We start from the raw sequence: 16,541 nt of genomic DNA on the forward strand, positions 1-16,541 counted from the left end.
CTAAAAATGTAAATCAGAAACATCAAAACACATCATGATCTCAACTGAAGGAACAAACAATCCATTATTTCTGTGCCAGAAAAGAGGTTACCCATAAGCCGTCAGCTAGCTGCACAGTTATCTACAGTCCAGCAGTTATTTATGTCCTGGAGAATGACAGACACCACTGTACAGTATGTTGAAAATATCTTCGTGGCAATCAGCATATGCCAGATTAAATGAGGTATCTCTTAGCGCAGAGTCTCGATAATCACCTTGGAAAAGTGCCTTTAAAATATTTGGCATTAGAGGCAGAACCTCAGAACGAGTACCACAGCATTTATTCGTATGTCAAAACCACACACTCACACAAAAAAAAAAAAGAAAAAAAAAGTATATGTATTTGTTTTAGCCCTCTTCACTAACAGAGCTCCATGCTCCCCTTGGGAGAAGGATGAAATTCCCTCTAAAATCAAGGAGTGCTGCATGGAAAACTAGTGAAAGCAGCCTTACAGAGCTAGGGTCTGTCCCTTCATCCCTTTGAAAGGTGTTTAAAACAGGTCAAGGGCCCCAGCTGCCCGGGAAGCCCCCCAGGCAGCCACACAGGGAAGCAGTAACTGCTCCAAAGCCGACTGCTCTTTACCTCCTAAAATCCTTACGGATTCAGGACTTTCCTAAAGCGCCCACATCCACCGGCTGTCAGCAAAGCCTTGCTTCCGAAGTGCCTGCATCCACTTTGAAAAGGCTGCCCTTGAGCTCCCCGATCTTCACACACATCTGAAAGTAAGGTAAGCGCAGACACTCATCCCGTTGCCAGATGAGGAATCAGGCATGAACTTGCCAAGCCCCTTGCTCCAGCCACACAGGACAGCCCCCAGGTGCTCCCGCTGCCAGCTCTCGCTGCCTGCCTGCACTGCCCTCTGTACCTGCACAAGTTAGGGTGGGAAGGTTTCCCTATGAAGCAATGCTCACCAGCATCACATGGCTAAATGTTCAAAATCTGGGATCAAACACTGATTTTCCTCACCCTGTTGCAGTGGGTACCAATGAAAACCTGTCATTTATTCACAGTTCATGAGCTTGGGTTTGGTCTGCAGAATGACATCTAGATCTTGAACAGTTAACTGGAGACACTGATAATGAATTGGAAAGTATAATGTTAATAATAACAAGAACAACAGTATCATGACTCCGTTATGCTGTTGAAGATGGCAGCCCCTGGGAAGAGGAGGGTCACCTCTTCATGCCTCACCCTTCTCCATTTGCTCTCCTAGAGTCAGGATCACCTGCAAGCCAAGGTCAAGCAACAAAGCCTGCACTCTCAAGCTCTGGACAGAAAGTCCGTGCATGCCACATGCACACCAAGCACTGGTTAAGGTAAATCACCCAAACACTCAAGACGGGGCCAGGCCTCGTTCCTCTGGCCATGCTTTCACCCTGACTCCCCTTTAACCCCAGTCTGCTGCCTGTCTCCTTGGTCTGGACTTCTCCCCTCCTGCTGGGCGCGCACGTGGCAGTGGTGCCACGCCAACTCGCCGCAAACCCCGCAGGTAAATCTTCCTGATGGGAGCCTCTCCTTCCTTTCCACGCTTTGACAAGCACCAAAATCATTAGCAAGGTGGACACCTCGCAGCAGACGAGGCATAACATCCATGCCAGTGCTCGCCAAGATGAACGGGGCAGGTCACTCCGCCGAACCCCAAGCCACACGTTGCTGTTCTCCCACTGCCCGTTCTTCTGACAAGAGATGGGGAAGGTTGCTCACCTGAAAGCCCCTGAAATTAAAGGACTCCAGCCTCAATTAGAGCTGTGAGCTCACGTCCAGTGAGGCTCATTGCTGCTGAATTTAAAACTTCAACTAAAAACAAAGTCTCACATATCAAGGCACTGCTTGCGTGCAGTTCTTCTTCCTCAGACTCCGCTGTGCGCTGATTGGAAGCCAGCTGCCATTTCAAGCTGATGTGCCTGGAAATCTCCAGAAAGATAAAAAAAAAAAAAACAAAAAACCTTTGCCAGACAGCTTCAGGTCACAAATCAAAGTCATCAGGAATAATTTAGCCTGAGATGAGGCTGCTCTATCTGTTTCCTCTGTACTTTCAAGATGAAAGTAAAGAACAAAAATGTAAGAGTTACAAAATTGCAACATATCCACTTACTAAAACAAATCTAGCAATATTACAAATCCATACAGCAAGGAAAAAAATAGAATGCGTGTCACACTTGTGAAACTATTGTGGATAAGGAGAAAACGTCTGTGGATATAATATGTTTCTAGAACACTTTTATAAGAGAAGGCTCTCAATAGCTTTTGGCATATGAAAGCCACTGTAAGGACTGCAATAAAACTGAGTATACTGTAAAAGAGCCATCTTGCATTCATCCCTAGAATTTATGTTCAAATGCTCCCATACTAAATTCTGCATTCTGTGGCTTTGGGAAAAAATGATTTTATTTTATTAAATGAACTATAATATATATTGTTTCTCTGAAGAAAAAGTATCGGTAGGAACATAAACTAAGTAGTTCTTTTCACACTAAAAATAACTGGTTGAAACTTTCAAACTGCTTTCAGCACTTGAGCACACTCAGCACTAGCAGGGGGTTACGCACACACGTACAGCCCAGTTCTTGTGCCCGGCTGCCCTCACACCCCATGTAACTCACAGCCTGTGACAGCTGCGGTCCCTTGAGAGCTTAAATCCTTGCTGTTGAGTCCAGAGGATATTCTAAGGCCCAGCATGGTCTCAAGAACACTAAAGGATTATTTTTTTTTATGACATGTAAAAAGTACAGCTCCTGAACAGACATTCCTCGAGTGCATGTAAACGCATCCTTTACAGCGAGCAGAACAAGCAGAGGGGCTGCAGGACGCAGAGGTGACAGGCACAGAGATGCTCGCTCCTGAACAGCATCAGCGATGTGCCACACCGTGTGGGGCATCCCTGTAACAGCCCGGGTCCCACAGCCTGATGACTGCCGACTCCTTTGCCAGAGCTGCAGGCACAACTGACCCCGAGACCTGTCACATTTCAGCATCCACAGCCACGGTCACTTCATGCCACAGCTCAGTGATTGTGGCAGGATGAGCCAGCGTGGCCACCAAAACGGCTGTCCCATGCTTACCCCCTTTTTCCTTTTTTTTTTTTTTTGTGGATCTGTTCTCACTGGGGATTGAGCTCCCCCATCACAAATACTCCTGCAAACAAAAGGAATGGGGACAGCAACAGGTCCTGGGGCAGGCGGGATGGATCCTTTCCATGTCCGTGGCAGCCCAAGCTGTTTATCGAACAACAGTTGAGGCAACCAAGATGGTGTGCAAAGCAGAAAGTACCTTCAGAAAACACACTGAACACTACCAAAACACCAAAGTCTCAAATAGACATGTGAAGTATTTAAATGCTTTCACACCCATAACAAATTTTGTTTACTGCCCAGCATTTAAACAGCTTTTTCTTTGCTATTGTAAGGTTGTTCCCAAACAGTGTGAATTTGATGCTACAGTGAATAGTAGCACTTCAACTCCTATTTACAACCCATTCAGCAACATAATTCCACAAATAACATTCAGGATTTCCATACTATGAAATAAAACCTGTCTGGGGCTCGAAGGAAGTTGTGCAAACTAGCTGACGAAATCACATCCTTTTGTTTCTCCTCTTTAACATAAAAAAATCAAAGGAAAAGGAGAACCCTTATTCAAGTAACAGGAAAAACTTTATTAAAACCATTACAGCCACCCAGCCTTGCTAATGCCATGCAACGTAATGACATGCAAATGTCATGCGTGTAATGACATGCAAAATGCTCAGTATCCAGGGAAACAGCGTCCTAATGAAGTTGGAGCCTACTGTATAAACGCACCTTCTAAATCACCACCAAGAATGTCGATTCCTTAGGGGCTGGCCACTTTATTAGTGTGACACCCTGATAGTTTCGTCATGCTACAGCTTCAAAACAAAAAGCTAACAAGCTACTTTTGCATAAAGAGCCCTTTTGTCTGCAGCACAGGGACAGCCCCTTTTTAGCATCTCGTTAGATACAGAGCTGCTGCATGAAGTAGCACATGGCTGGCTTCTCTAAGCCTATATTCACCTTCATGAGAGTTTTTCAGAAATCTGTAATGATGGGCACTAATTAAACTGCATAACCAGCAAAAAATGAAGCAGAGATGCTGTTGTTTGCCACCACTTCTCAGCAAACAAATTTGCAGTAGGAGAAATTCCGAAACCTTCCACTTTTCTCAGGATCCCGGTGGTCTGAAATACATTTCATTGGTACCAAGCTCTTTCATAAACTGACTTACGATCACATTATTAAAATTAAATTGAAAACAATCAGTTATGCTTTGACATCTACTTACTCACAGGGATGTTTTCTAGGAAAACAGGCAGGTCTAAGGTAAGGAAGCCAACGCAAAATTCACTCCTACTCTTTGGTGTAACACAACGTTAGTGGGCATTTGGCCCACTATACAAAATCCATAGTTTTTTCAGCAACCATTCATTTATTCTCCTGATTTCTGTGGCAGCTAATTTCACCCAACAAATCACTGAATATAAAGCAGTTTCAGTCAGGTTCAACTACCTCTTCGCTTCATGACCGAACTTTGGTATTCTTCCCTTTCAGTAAGCGTCACAGCTTAATAGGAGCACATACCTTAACATTACTGCTTCTTCCATCAGATGCCCCTGTCATCTTCTCCGTGACCTTTTCGTCCTGGCAGAACTGAATTCCCTTTGGCTCATTCTTTTCCATAACTGTAACACCCTTTATAAAAGTACACATCCTGAGCTATGAACAGGGTTTCCAGCGTGGCCTCAGGATGAGGGAGCCAAGTGGTAAATAACCCAACTCCCAGCTGCTACCCAAAGGCACCCACAGTCATTCAACTCCATATGCTCTACCCGATGCTGTCAAGCATGAAGTTATATAGTATAAAAGGCTCCATCGTCTTCATGCTGCTGCTTCTTTGGTGCTCTGTCCCTTCGATTTTCAGAAGCTGTACTCCTTTCCTGTTGCAAGCCTCATTGCCTCTGTATTCAGATCCTAAGGCAACTCGTCTACCTCTCCCTTTCCACCCACACTGCTCTGGGGGGTCTCCTATCATTTCAGAAATGTTTACATCTCTAGTAAATTCTGTCGCCTTTCTCACACCTCCCCTCTTCCAGACCATGGTGGAGCAGACCCTCATTTCTCAGCACCACAAGCAGCTTCATCTCCTGAAACACCTTGCAGCTTTGCCTGGTGCTTCCTCCTCTCAAGCTCTGAAGCTCACTTTCACGGACCACACAAACTGATCCTGCCTGATTAACCTTTTTAGCTGGTTCCTATGCCTAAGACGTCTTCTTAAAAGGCTGTAGAAATTAGGGCCATAGCTTTCTCTCACTAGTCCTTTTTTCTCTCTCTCTGTCAATGTATCCCACTTGTACAGCACGCCCTAATGGTAATTTCTGCATTGTATCTGTGTATCTGGAAATCTGGCTTGTAGTACCATAATTATCTGATGCTTCCCTACATCTCCCTCTAGATTGCTTTCATTAAACCCTCTCTATAATTTTATAAACAGGTTTCCAGACTAGCTCAAAATGTTATTTTCTCTAACGGCATCCTCTTGTGCACGCTGGAAGCAATTAAGCAAGTGAACTTTCTCATTCCTGCTCCATTTTGCTGTACCAGCTCACCCACTTCTCCAGCACTGCTTTTTCTAATGCCTTAAGACCAGGAGTGACCACAGCAGCGATCCTGAGAAGATCGATCCTCTCTCAAAGGTCACATTAGAGCTGGAATTCCTAGGAAGACTACACCAATGAAATCAAAACCCAGCAACAGTCAAAACCTGTCAACACTCTAGTGAGAGCTGATGCAAATCAGTCAGGCATTTTTTGTTTAATGCAAAATGATACTTAAAAGTTAAAAACCCAACGAAAGCCACTAAATTTAGAAAGTCTAAGCATGGTGCGAGAAGTGGACAGTTCAATACCTTCCAAAATGCCACTACTTATGCAGATTCACTGAGAACTTATCAGGAAGAAGCTTTAAAGTGAGGAGATCTGAACTCGTTTCATCTTTAAAACGCAGCTGCTGGGTGCAAAACCACAAATACTGACTTCCATGAAGGCTATCTCCAAAAGGCTGGCTCTACCAGGAACACCATTTCCAGAGGTACAAGGCACCTATAGCTCCTCTTCGTTCAATGGGAACTCTGTTGTGTAACCTGGTCACTGCCAGGAGAAAGTTGAGCTCTGAACCACTCTGTCTTAGCTTGCTTACTTGTGGTTCATGCTTAACTGCCTGCTGTGAGTGTTGTGAGGTTTTAATTAGTTTTGGTCTGCAGAACACACCAAGATCCCCCGGAAAAGCCCTACATGCACTCACAGTATGATGACTGCAAGATAATTTTCTTGGCACCGCTGGAGTAACCAGCACGAGCAGCCAGAGGACAACCCCAAAGACAAGGTACTCTAAGCACTGATCTTTCTGCAATCCTGGTCTGTAGCCAGATGATCAAAAGTTTCAGGGGCAGCATTTTCATGCAACACGTGATGAAACTGATGTGGGACTTCACAGCGGTTTTCTTGTACAGCACTGGCAAAAACATTCTCATCAGCATCTTTCAACAAAAATAAAGAAGGTCAGAAAAAAATCCCACCTTAAAATGGCAATAATAGGAAAACAATAGAAATCAACAACACTAACAAAAGCAGCATATGGGTTTTTTAAATATCCCAAACAGCTTAAAGTTGCTCAGACTTCTGTATTCATTAATTGCTCAGGACACAGATTTATTTATTTATGGCTCAGAAAAGAATTCCCAGCTCAGAGGCTTTCCAAAGAACAGCCCTCCCCAGTTCTGCATGGCCACCTCAGCCAACTCACCCTGCCGTTTCTCATTCTGATGCTAATGCAGTTCAAACAACCCAGCCCTGCATTTTTTATGTATGCAATGAGCCTATCTTTAGGTCACTTAGTTGTGTCAGTTTAAATCACAACATTCCCATAGAGAAAAATCTGATCATTTTATTTACTTTCGGGGAAAGAGAAGGGAGAAGAAAAAAAAAGAAAGTTCACTATAAAAACGCTTTTTTTGTTTCTGGTGCCTAATTCAAGTCTCACTGAAATCTGCATGAATTAACAGCAGTTGAACCCATGAGAAACAACACATTCTAATTAAGACTTGCACAGCTACCTTCAGCCAGTATACCCTGACAATATCTGACCAGGCATAGGCATATCATATTATATAATTCCATATATTACTAGGTTTTATCCGGAGATTGTTGGAATAAAGGCTGAGATCCCATTGATCTCTATGGGCTTCAGTTCTCTCTCTTTTGTAAAATAAGCCTGGATTCTACCGCTCCAGCTTTCACAAGCATCCACATGGTGATAGTCTCAGGGCTTCTCACAAGAGGAAGAAAACATGAAGTTGAAGCCATCCATGAAAGGTACTGGATTTTTTCCAGATGTGGAGCTGTTTTTAATTAATTTGGAAACATCTGAAGTATTTGTTCATTAACTATGCTTTGCATTTCACACATACACATAAGAGAGTAAAGAAACCTAAAACTGAAGCCAAAATCATAATGTCTTATTAAAAAGACTCTTGACACCACTTTTAGCAAAGTGCTTACTTGCTTACATGCAGACCACAGCTAGAGCACTGCTGTAACATGGCACATGGTATTGAAAGCATGTGGTTCCTGCACTTCCCTGTCCCAGGAAACCTCACCTTGACCTGGAGGAGCCACTGACCAGGAGCTCTCCCCCCGTCCCTCAGCCCCACAGCTCCAGGTGCAGGATGCTTCCCAGTGTGCCCACCACCACCCAAGGCACTGCTTGCGCATAATACCCATCCACTAGAAAAGGATGAAACAACTTAGAGCAATTCAATGTGCCAAATCATTACCTGGCAAAAATGTGGGGTATGATCATAGGGAAGACGATTCAAACAGCCAGGAAGGGCAGGAGAGACATTTCATTCAACACTTTTGAGATCTTGAGCCAATGCGTACGAGCCACCCACCACTAACTCCAGTTAAAGCACTCTATGAACGTGCTGTGGTCACCTACAGCTGCAAGAAGCAAACAGAAAAACTTACAGCCTCCCGCTTTTGTCAAGTTCTCAGCAAAAAGATGCCTATACCTATAACTTGGTAGTTATAGAGCTCCAGCCTGACACCCGAGGCAGGGGCCACTGCCACCCAAGCTGGGAGCACGGAGATTGGGTGCTGCAACGACCCAGCAGCTCCCAGCACAGAAAACCACGGAGCTTCCAGCACAGACAAAACATAGGCACTTTTCTTCTATATCTAAAAGTGCAACTGGATGCTATTTACCCCAGAAGCGTGGTGCTCCTCGAGGAAGAGGAGCTGCATCAGCCCATGCTACGCCCCGCGCTGCCACCACTGGGCTGCTCCCAGCATCCAGAGCATCCAAGTTAGGTCGGACGTTTCCACCTTACGCTGCAAACTGCTGTGTAGACATCATCGCACCGAGCGCTCGGTGGTGACACACATTACCATACCGCAGCTCTTGTCTCCCCTCTAGTGGCTGGCCCACCACAACCGCTCACAGGTCTGCTGCTGCCGCTGCCAGCGGCGCCCAGGGCCAGAGCGTGTCCCCTGGCACGGCCACCCCGAGCTGCGCGGTGGCGGTGGTGGATCCTCAGCCCTGGCTCAGTGCCACGGTTGGGAGGGGATGGCGTGGCACAGCGAGAAGGCACGGGGAAGAAATGAGCACGTCTGGCAGAACCGCAGCTCTTCCACTGCCTTGGGTGCCCAAGGCTCCCATTTGTGTCGTGAGGTGAGCACAATCACCATTTAGTACGAAGAAGCACACCTACTTTCATAACAAAATGATTTATTTCTCAGTGACCTGAAAGAAACAGGCATTTGGTCACTAAGACACATCAAACTCTTCCTGTCCAGAGACTAAGTTACGTGTCTGACAACCATGGTTTTGCCACCAAGGGTCAAAATCAATTCTAGTGATCACCAGACAAGTCAATGTCTCAATGATCTTTAATTAATTTTACCAAGCACTACACGGCATGTGATGCTCTCCCCATTCTAACAACGGCACACAAACATTAGGAAAAAAAATTAAAAAAATCACATTTCTTCACAAGTCATCTTAAAAAAAAAAAAAATCAAATTTCTTTCCTTTGGTTGCCAGTGCTAAAATATGCTAACAGCATTAAGGCAAGGGACGACTTGCAGAGCTCACAATCTGTATTCAGCATAATTAGCAGATGCCAATTTAACTTATTACTGCTTCTTCCTTTCTATATTATAAAAAGGATGTCAATGAAAACCTGTTATCTAAATGACTGTTTTCTCAGTGCTGATATAAAGCAACAATCATGGGAAAATACAGTCACAGAGCATGTGTTGGGAAATATCTGATTCTGAAATGACATTATAAACAGCTACATTATAAACAGCTACTGTAAAGAAAGAAATTAATGCCTTCAGACAGGACTTTCCTCTCTTCCTTCACACTTTAGATTTTCAGACTGTTTTTAAACAGAACTAATTACATATGTGGTGGCATTCCTAGTTAGTCAAATATGCGAGACAACATTCAAGGTAAGGCAAAATTAGTAAAGGAGCTTGCTCAACTGTCTCAGCCACTGATTACTATAAAGCATGAGAAACAAATACCCTTAAGATGCACTTTCCAGTCAGAGAACTAACAGTAAGTAAGACAGAACAGAAATACCTAGGAAAGAAACCAAAGCAAGTCTTAAAAATAAGCCTCCTCCAAAATGGTAAATAATGCACTGTGTCATAGCTAAGAGGACAGTTACCGAGTGCACTTCTCCTGTCTGCAAAGCTAAAACACATTTCATAAAACAAAGCCCTCTTGAACTAAGAGGGAGGCTGTTGAAAGATGCATACAGCGCACACACGCAAAAAAAAGCAAAGCACCCCAACGTTATGGATTAAGTAGGTTTCTAACCCAGAAACGATATAAAGATCCAGTCCAGGCATCACTTGCTACTACTTCTGGTTGGCAAAGATGACCTCCCACTAACACTTCTGCATATTGCAATGCAGTGCAAGAAAATATTTTAATGAACTCTCTTCTGACTATCAGGGCTGAGTTGAAAAGCCTTGTAAGGCTATGCTTCTCTGCAGCTTTATTCAATTTCAGCTGTAACTTCATTTGTTACGCTGAACAGAAAGTGTAAACTTCACCCTTCACAAGAGCTAAGGAAAAAAAAATATCATTTCATACTCTCCCATAAGTAGTATGTGTAAAGCACGGACCAGAACCGCTGCACACATACCCCCAATTAAATTGGTCTCTGTGGAAACTAATAACTTTCCACAGTATGCACTGTAATCCAAGTAATAATTTTAAACAGGCATAAGCTGCAGTGTGCTGAACTAAGGCATTCTTACCTTGCAAAGAGTGCTTGAAGATGTTTAGTTACAGTAAAAGAGGAGAATGTGCACGCCGCCAGGCATTCCCCATGTACGAGGGTGCATGCCTTGCCCCACACATGCGCACGCACACACCAGCCCTGCGTGTGCTTCCTAGGTAGAGAAAGAGGAGCAGGAAAGATAAGCAGCAGTGATAATGCCCCAGCTTTATGTCTCAATCAGGGGCGAGTCAGGCAGGAAGAACCATCTGAGATGAAAAAGGGGGGAAAAAAAAAAAAAAAAAAGATTACTTTTCTTCCTCTGGATGTAAAGAGCTTTGCCTGGATGATCTGTTAACACCTTAACACAAAAATCTTCATAACCCACCTCCCTCACCAGCCAATTAGTTGCACATGTCAAATGACTGCACAAACAATGCACAAAGACTTTAGCAATAAAAAAAAAAAAAAAGAAAAAAGAAAAAAAGAAGAATCCCTTACCTTTTAGTCAGAATAAGTGACAGATAACAGGCACGAGAAACTCAGTTGGCACAGTTGCTGTACATATTTCTCTGCGGACTTCTCTTTAGTGGTCCCAAATGCACTGAACATAAAAAAACTCCAGCCTGCCAGCTTCATTCTTCAGCAACAGAGATACATGCTGTCACGGTAACAAGCAAAAGCAAAAAGAACTACCGATCTTAGGTTTTTTAAAGCCTTTGTGTTTACGGGGAAGTAAAAAGAGGGAGCAAGGGAAAGAAGGAACAGAGCAAACACTTTTTCTAAGAGAAATCTGGTCTTGGCTGCAGAACTAACCACAGCACAGGATCGTTCAGTTTGAATTTCCCTGTTTCCAAGCTCCTTGGGAAAAAAAATCAGTCTTTAGGAAGGAAAAAAATCAAATGCATGGATTGGGGGAAGGGAGAGGAGGAGGAGGAGGGTACTGCTCCTATGTGACATACATATGGAATGAGCATTAGAACAATGCTGACAGGACAGCTAAGCAACTGCACTCTGGGGCAGCAGTTTTCAAAGCAGAGCTTTTGCAGCTTTGCAGAAAGGAGAAGAAAACAATAAAAAAAAAAAAAAAAAAAAAAAGACTCCGCAAAGGGGGAAGAAAAAAAAAAAGAAAGAAGGAAAGAAAAATAACAGAAAAAGAAAGGAGCTGTTAATTCAAGATGAGCTGCCGGACTTAAAAAAAAATAATAATGAAATGAGTTGCCTAATTTTTGAAAGGGGGGTGGGTGGGAAACGCCGCGACTGCTTTCCAGCGACGCAAGCAGAAGCCTTGGTGTCTGGTGCACTTAGATTTTATGTGGCACGCAGCGGGTCCCCTCCTCCTCGCCTGCCTCCCTCCGCCCTCCCAGCCTTGGAAGCTCTTGGTCCCAGGGGGCTGGAATTCCAGTGGACCCAATTAACACTGTACTTCGCTGGCTCCTTGGTATGATCGATATTAAATAAACTGAGTTTTAGCAGCACTGAAAAATAAAGCAGCCATGTAATTTGTGGCTGATGGAGGCTGCGGGTTTTTTTTCCCCCCCTGTTTCTCTACTCCCCCGGTCTCAAAAGGATCCAACGCGGGGGGAAAAAAAATAGAAAAGCATGTGCCAGCGCCAGTGACACAAGCTGCATCAGATATTTGTTAGAAACTTGATAGAAGCAGAACATCGGCTGCTCATTTCACTAGCTTCGCCAGGACTTTATTAAAGTGGATTTACAAATCAATGGAAGGAATCCAAAGGTTCACAAACGGGCTCTTTCATCAGGTCCGCCGCCTGGCGTACAGGAAGTTTGCTGAAGGGGTCTGGGGGCTGTTTCGCCAGCACGCTTGTTTCAAATGGACTCCCAACAACATGACTTGTTTGGTTTGGTGAAAGAAATGCAGTAAGAGGTTCGCTGCTCTAAGGGAATGCAGCCTAGTGTGTTTACTGCTTCATTCCCCCAGCACGTGCTGCAAGGCGCCCTACAAATTGGGAATTATTTTAATTTGAAGGAGGAAGTGGTTGGGAGGCAGTAACCTTCTTTGCTCCTGTTTTCCCTGATCTATCAATCACAGATTGCCACGTAAAAACAATCTACTACAGGCTCTCTCTATAGAGGAAATGCAATTACGAGCATTAACTCTTGCCGTCACAAATTAATACAATACAGTCCACAGCCAACTGCCTGTAAGCCATTAATCAAAGAATAAATGGGTGATTTGCTTAAATCCAACCTGTCTGAAATTCTCAGGTTAAGAATGCCCCTTCCCCTTTCCAGATTTCTGTTTGTCTGTGAAAGTCAGCAGTGAGAGAAGGCAAATAAAAACATTTTTATTTGCTGGGTCCAGGACAAATGCAAGCTAACAACATCCAGCAGTGAACCTGCTTACAAATACAGGGTTTTAGTACCAGCAGTCGCTTTTGCTTTTTTGTTTCTGGGGCAGCCATCACCTTCAAACCAAACCTAATAAATAGCACTGAGCAAGATCCTTGACTGAACAGCTGGGTTTACCAGTGACTTGAATCCATTTTGTTAAATTAATGCGAGATTGCGTTTCTGTATGAGTAAGATCAATTAAAAATACTCATAAAACCATGCTACTAAAGGCAGTGAAGAGTTAAATTAATTAACTGAAAAAGCCTCCAATTAAATAATGCTAAGGTTACGATTCTAGCTGAGGAAGGGAAAAAAAAAAACTGAACAAAACAAAAAAAAAAAAATAAGAGCAGGATGAAATCCTGCTAGTCAGTGACTACAAGCAGTAGCTCCAAATGCCACAATGTTTGTAATAAATTCTTTATGATGCTTAGTAAGATCTTTTACAGTTTGACAAATGTGGATTATGCAGATATTCTGAGCAGTCGTCAACCATCCCACCAGGTATCACAAGCCAAAGGCTTTTTTTTTTTACATGGGAAGACCCAAAAGAGCACCAGTAAATTGCTTATGCAGACAAAGTCCATGTTTCTTGAGCTACCGTCACTCCGGGCTCCTGTACACTTGATGAAGATGCTGTTCTTTACATTTATTGACTTCACACATTTAATCTAGCTGACTTGGTTTTTTTTTTGGTGCAGGAAGGGTCAGGAAGGAAATATGCCTAAGTAACGCAGCACTGAGCAGTGAAATGCTGGGTCAGAATTTGAATGAGGGCAAAACACAGAAACATCTGCAGGACGTCAACGAAAATGCTGCAGAACCTCATGCTCCATAGCTGTTATTGACCCAGCGCTGCAGCACATCAAACACCGTCCAGATGAAGGATTTAAAATGAGAATCAAAGATCACCAGTAACAATAACCTCACCGTCCAGAGTCTAAAAAATTACATTTGCCCTTCAGTCCCCTATCCTAAATTAGGAGGCAACGTGAATTGGTTGAGCATCCCCAAAAGTGGCCTCAACCTCGTAAATTATGCTTCTCTTCGCAAGGGACCAAAGCACTTTGCAAGTGCTCTGCATCACCTCTCGATGTGAGAGCATACACAACCCACCTGCCAGAGGAGAAGTGCCCTCCTTCCACGACAGCCTGAGCTGCACAAAGCCACGCTGCGGCCAGGATAGCAGAGGGGCTCCAGGAAAGTCTTGCAAATAAGGGACATGCTCTCAAGAGGCACCTGGCTATGGCTCTCTTCTCCACGAGCTGCTGGATACCTCAAGCCCCATCTGACAAAAGGCAGGGAAAGCTCACCCCGGCAATCAAATTATTTTCACAGAAAAACACTGTAATAACATAATCCACTGAATACATCCAGGCTGAAGAGGTCCAGTGGGTAGCTGCATTTTGGGGAAGGTTGAGGTTTACAACTGCACAGGGGATCGTAAGTGCTCTTAGAACCCATAAAGGATCCATCAGTCGATCTGTCATCTCAACACTCCTAGGCACTAGGAAAGTCTTTATTATCCCCATTTTAGAGATGATGATTTGAACACTGAAAGCCTAAACTGCCTCCCCAAGGAGATACAAGAAGTGCTGGAGAATAGCAGGGAACTGATTCCAGGCTTTTCAAGTCCCTTAACTGCGAAGACAGTTCTTGTTTCAAACACAAGCAACTAAATTTGACATATTTTGAAAGTCAAGCTATTTGTTCCTTAAAAAAAATAAAAAAATATCAGCATCATCCTAGTCTACCTTTAAATATGAGCCAAAGCACAATCTATGGTGTTTAAGGAGCTCCTGCACTACTTAAAAAAATAAGCATGTGTGTATGCTGACAGGTTTTATTCCAAATAATAATAATAAAAAAAAAATCATAATCCACTTTACTAGAAAAAAAGTCAAATATACTTCCCTGATTAGAATTACAGTCCCAGTTTCATAGAACATTTCAAGCCAGTGGGGAATTGCACAGAAGGACACCCCGCGGGTGTGGAGAAAAATGGACAGAAAACATATCTCAAAATAACCAAATGCACCGGGATCAGCCCATGTTATCGGTTTACCTCTGGGCAAAGGAAACAATTGTGAGTGCCACTGCGGAGGTCCTGGTTCCCAACCGCCAGCAGAGAAACCCATGCTGGTGCCACTGGTATTGCTGGAGGCAGCAGGAGGAGGCTGGAAACCTCTCCGAGCAGAGGTGGCCTCCAGTGACACCAGATTGATAAACCACAGGACAGCGTGCTTTTACCTTAATGTGATTTGGAGGAAGAACATGACTTTCATGTGAATAAAAGCAAATTCTGAGAAAAAAGACAATGCTACAGAAGCCGTAATGGGTACCTAACAAAAGCCTGAGCTGGAGAGAGCTAACAAAGGAAAAGAGCTGCTACCAAAAGAGAAAGAAGTCAGTATTTACTACTTGAAGGCAGGGACTAATGACTGCTAATGGGGCAGCACCCAGAGGAAAAGCTATAAAGATTTTTCTTTTTTTCTCCTTCAAAAACTGTATTAAGCATCAGCATTTACAACGCTCTTTGGAAAAGTGCAACCTAGCCGGGTGCTCCTCAAGAACCTCTGACAGAAACTGCAAACATGGGAGATTAGCTACATAAGGATACACAGTGTAAAACAATTTGTAACAGCTAATCCACTTTATTACAGGCATCGTCAACTCTGTTCATTATCTAAAACTTCCGATACAACTGTTCCTGTTCTCAAAGACTACAGCCCTTGGCATATTTAAAGTTGCTTACATTTTCTTTTTAATACACTCATTTGGATTATTAAAAGCCAAATCGATTGATAGGCTTCTCTCTAACCCTTTAATATCGGGTTTCATATAGTACAATAAATACTAGAAATTAAAAAAAGAAAAACATTTAACTAAATAAACCCTGGTTTCAAAACACTGATACTTAGAAATATTGGTGAATACATGGCAATGTGGTCTTTGCTCAAGAATGCGAAAAGCTCTCTGTGGATATTTTAAATATTTACCAAATGAAGGGGATGTATATCAGGTTGCAGAGCTTTGGATTGCACACGGTTTTAAGAGAGGACAATTCACGTCAATCTACATCAGTTGGCTTGTAGGTTTGTTTTGTTCTTTTTGATTTCTAATTACATTTTTATAAACAGAATGAACACAAAAAGCCAGAAACAAAAAATAAAATAAAGGAAAAACTACTAGTGAAGGCACTTAACATCAGAGAAGGTTAGTCAAAAAACTAGGATTTACAACTACACAATAAACCACGGTGAAGTTCAGCTGACTGATGGTCTGCACTACTACGTGTTGAGCACCAAGGATAAAAGGCCAATTTCCCATTTGAAAATTGGGTTTTAGGAACTTGCAGCAGCCAGGCTGTAGGGCTGGGTTTTCACCCTCCAGTCACAGAGGGATGCCCAGTGCACCCAAATGGAGCCGTGGCTCCCGTTTCAACTACCTGAGCTCTCTGGTGGATGCCCGCACAGCCCCACTAAATGCAAGTGGGTCACGGCACCCTCAGCCAAAACAATCAGTCCTGAGCCAGATGATCTGGGAGTGAGGAAACCTTGTTCCAGCCCTCATGCTGCCCAGAACCTCTCCAAAGGCGAGATCTGCAGAGTGAACAGGACCTCGCACTGCCGCGGTGTACGGGCCAGCAGGATGCGTGTGGTGCCTGTCAGGTCCCTCCCTCCACCAGCACACGCTTTCTTCCCGAAACTTTCCTCAGGTCTTGAGATCCAAAAACAAAGCTCACAGGTCCACCTGCAGGCACTCTTGGTTTATCTGCTGGGCTCCTCAGATTTCCATAAATTTGGGGCCCCATGCTCCAAAAGCATGGGCAGACACT

General features: G+C 43.7%; 1 protein-coding gene across 13 annotated transcripts in view; it reads right to left on the reverse strand.

The window, feature by feature from the left end:
* Positions 1–16,541, reverse strand: part of FAT3 (FAT atypical cadherin 3) — a 415,442-nt gene that overhangs the window by 335,212 nt on the left and 63,689 nt on the right. For 9 of the 13 annotated variants that reach the window (XM_040544273.1, XM_040544269.1, XM_040544272.1 and 6 more), the window contains exon 1: positions 10,847–11,627. The exons of 3 other annotated variants lie outside the window; for them this stretch is intronic. The gene's annotated coding sequence lies outside the window, so the exon portion shown is untranslated. Of the gene's footprint in view, positions 1–10,385; positions 10,656–10,846; positions 11,628–16,541 lie in introns of those variants that run through there. One more of the 13 variants, XM_040544266.1, reaches the window with a different exon arrangement.

The sequence above is a fragment of the Cygnus olor genome, chromosome 1 (genome assembly GCF_009769625.2).
Source record: "Cygnus olor isolate bCygOlo1 chromosome 1, bCygOlo1.pri.v2, whole genome shotgun sequence".
NCBI lineage: Eukaryota > Metazoa > Chordata > Aves > Anseriformes > Anatidae > Cygnus > Cygnus olor.